A 4197-nucleotide genomic window follows, 5' to 3' on the forward strand; every position below is an offset into this window, starting at 1 on the left:
CTATATTTCTGTCTCACGGCCATCATCCTACAAATCATGACATATGTCTGTGTCTTAGTTACTGTTTCATTGCTGCAAGGAGACACCATGACCAAGGCAACTTGTTAGAAGAAAGCATTTGACTGGAGGCTTGCTTACAGTTTTAGAGGGTTAGTCCATGATCTTTAGGATGGGAAGCAGATAGATGTGGTTCTGGAGCACGAGCTGAGAGGGGGTGGGGACTGGGCCTGGCATGGGCTTTTGAAACCTCAAAGCCCACCCTCAGTGACGCACCTATTCCAACAAGGCCACACCTACTCCAACAAGGCCACATTTCCTAATTCTTCTAATCTTTCACAAACATTTCCACTTTTCAAGTGTCAATAAATGCCATTACCTACACTCAGATAATATAATCACTTCAATAATAGTTAAAAAATTTTCAAAAAGTAAATTTAAGAAACAATCAGTTTATAATAATATCAAAAAGGTATATGATATATTTTACATAGAAAATATTACATAAATAGATGTGAAAAAGATTGGAGGTTGTGGGTTCATTCATGGAAAAGTGAATGTGTGTGTGTGTGTGTGTGTGTGTGTGTGTGTGTGTGTGTATCCCCTATATGGGGATATAAATTTACATTTATATCCCCTAGGTCCCTGTGCATGTTAGGCAAGCATTTTATCACTGAACTACATGGTAGTTCAAAAAAAATTATTAGGAATAAATTTAAGTAAAGTGATGCCATATTAAGATACTGATATCTATACAATATTGTTAAAATAAATCAAAAGTGATATATATTGATGGATATGTAGTATGAATTCATAGAACACATACCTTTATAGTAAATTCTGAACAAAAAACCACAAGCAACTAAACTAAAGGTGAATATATTAGACTTCATGAAACATTAAAAAATTGTGTACATCAGTTATTCACCTTTAGGCCCATATTACTGAATTACATCCCCTACCCTTAAAAATCCCCTCCCCCACAGCCTTTATCTAATTCCTTGAACTCTATGGGTATTCCAAATGAAACACACATATTTGGAAAGTCAAAGCTAACATTCACAAATGAGAGCAAAATGTGTGATGTTTGTCTCTGTGGGAATGGGTAACCTTACTTGGAGTAATTGTTCCAGGTCATCTATTTACCTATGAATGTCATAATTTAATTTTTACTCACAGCTGAGTAATATTCAATTGTGTAAACATATCACATTTTAAAATTTTCTACTGATCAGTTGATGAACACAGGCTGCTTCCATTTCTTGGCTATTGTTAAAAGAGGAGCAATGAATATGGATGAGCAAGTATCCCTATAGTAGAACATAGAGTCCTGTGGGCGTATGAATAATAGTGGTATAAATGGATCATTGGTAGAACATGCGAAGTCACCACACTCACATCCACAATGGCTTCACAAGTTTGCACTCTTACCAGCCGTGAATATGTGTTCCCTTTATACCATACTCTGCCAGCATCTGCTACCACTTTGTTGTTGTTTTATTTTATCTTAGCCATTCTGACTAATATAAGATGAAATCTCAATTTAGCTTTAATTTTTATTTCCCTTATAGCCAAGGATTTTAGACATTAAAAAAGCATTTCTCAGTCATTTGTATTTTGCCTTTTGAGAACTCTGTTTATTTCCATGCCCCATTTTTTCCTTGGGTTGTTTGTTTTCTTGACGTTTAGTTCTTGTATATTCTAGACACTAACCATCTGTCAGATGTTCAGCTGGTGAAAATAACCCCTGCTCTGTAGGCTGCCTGTTGACTTCAGTGATGGCATAGATTTCTGTACAGCTTCATGAGGTCCCATTTATTATTAGTCTTAATGCCTGTGCTCTCAAGTTTCTGGTCAGAGAGTCACTTCCTGTTCCATCTCTCCTACTTCCTCCTTTAATAGATTCAGGGTATCAGGTCTTATGTTGAAGTTCTTGATTCATTTAGAGTTGAGTTTTGTAAGGATTTGTAAGAAGTAAGGATTCAGTTTCATGCTTCTATGTGTAGCTATCCAATTTGACTGGAACCGTAGTTGAAGATACATTTAGTGTCTATTTCTGACATTTTATTTGTCAAAAAACAAATGGCTTTGAAATTTGGGCTTGTGTGTGGATCTAAAATTATATTTTTATGTCAGTACCATGCTGTTTTTATTACTTAGTTTTGTAGTCTAGCTTGAAATCTGGGAATATGAAAAATCTGGGAATATGAAAGCAGAGTAGAGGAGAGAATATGGAAAGAGATAAATAACACCAAAGAATATTCAAGAAAGATTATTTGGAAAGCTACTACTGTAAAAGCATCCAGTGCTGTTTTTTGTTTGTTTCTTTGTTTGGTCAACTTGATATGAACTAGAGTCAGCTGAAAAAAAGTCTCCATAAAATTAGCCTGTAAGCAAGTCTGTGGGAAGTTTTCATGATTAATGGTTGATGTGGGAAGGAGCAGCCCACTGTGGGCAGTTCAACTCTTGGCCAAGTGGTTCTCAGTTATATAAAAGAGCAGGCTGTAGAAACCATGGGGAGCAAGCCAGTAATCAGTATTCCTCCATGGCCTCTGCATCAGCTCCTCCTCCAGTTCCTGCCCGGCTTGAGTTCATGATATGGCTTCCTTTAGTGATGGGCTGGGATTAGGACATGTAAGCCAAATAAATCCCCTTTTCTTCAAGTTGTTTTTGGTCAGAATGTTTGATCATAGCTATAAAAGAGTTTAAATGGTATTTTTCTCTAATAGGAATCAATGCCCCTACTAGACACCATAGGCTAATAAATAAAAAGCCCAGAAGTAGGAACAGGTTACTTCCTCTAGAGTGGCTGGTCAGTGAGGTTCTATAGACTCATTGTTAATGCTATTGGTTATCATTAAGGACTTAATGGTAAAACCATATTTCTGAGGACACCATATACTTAAATCAGAGAAATGAAAATATCAAGCTGGTCTTGACTTGAAAACTTCATCTCTATTAGCTAGTTTGCATAGTACTATTTACCCAGGTGTTAACTATGAGAGGTACAGTAATGCCTGGAACAGCAAGACATGCCAACTAGTGCAATACTGGCACAAATATCAAGGGAGTCATCAACTATCTTCAGATTGGCCCACTCCACAAGATGAAATCCATTTCTGCCATCAATACCAGGGCCAACAACCTGAGGGCAGAAAGGTCATAGGCCCTAAGGGAGAACCTATTACTAGTATTCTGCTAAGAGGTCATAGAATTAAACTAATGCCTAACAAATCCCCATTATACCCATAGGTTAGCATGTCTCTCAAACATGATCAGAAAAGCTTCTATTGGCAGTAGATAATGATTAACACATATACCCACAACTGTACTGGTCATAATGTAGAGAATAAAAAACACACATGAAGGAAAACTCCTCATATACATAAAATAAAACAATGATATAGTTTTTTGAAATAGTGTATCTCCTGGTAGTTCAACTTTATCCAGTGGAAGGCTTCACGTGTGAAAATATATTGCCAGCACAAATTAGACCTGATGGGTTTTTGAAAAAATGAGGGGACAAAGTTGTTTACATAAGGAAGGAAGTTGATCTGTAAGGAGTTGGGCAAGGGAGATGAATATGATACAAAAAATTGTATGAAATTCTCAACTAACTAATAAAATAAAATATACCTATGATAAATTTAAAAATATTGTATGTATCAGAAAACAATCTTGAAATAAAAGTCTGACATTGGAGTGCACATCTGTAACCTTGAACTCAGAACCAGTGTGGGGGCCCACAAAGGTTTCCTAGTGACATCTGAGCTTGCTTTACCCAGCAGAGCTGCATTAGAGAATTGCTTGACCATGTGCATGGTTTCTAGGTGATTGTAAGGGTCTACACTTGGTTGAGCTCAGGGGAGGTCTATTGCTCTGCTCCTTGGCATTCCTATAAATGGCCCTTTAGAAGAGACAGGAGGGGCCAGTGGATAAAGATCCAGGCCCTTCCAAGACTATCCTGTGTTTCTATCTATTTCTCTTCTCTCCATCCTTCTATTTAAATCTCTTAACCTTCCCTCCTCAAGAGTGCCCTAAGGTAAAATGTGGGATCTGGTTTCCCAGATGGCCTCCCACAAGCCAGAAGTGATAAATAATCTGGGATTTACAACAAAGTCTAGTTTCGGGAGAGCCTGCACTACAGAGCAAAACCCTGTATCACCAAAAAGAAATAAGAAATGTTAACTGAACAAAACA

Source organism: Peromyscus leucopus, chromosome 11, assembly GCF_004664715.2.
Source record: "Peromyscus leucopus breed LL Stock chromosome 11, UCI_PerLeu_2.1, whole genome shotgun sequence".
NCBI lineage: Eukaryota > Metazoa > Chordata > Mammalia > Rodentia > Cricetidae > Peromyscus > Peromyscus leucopus.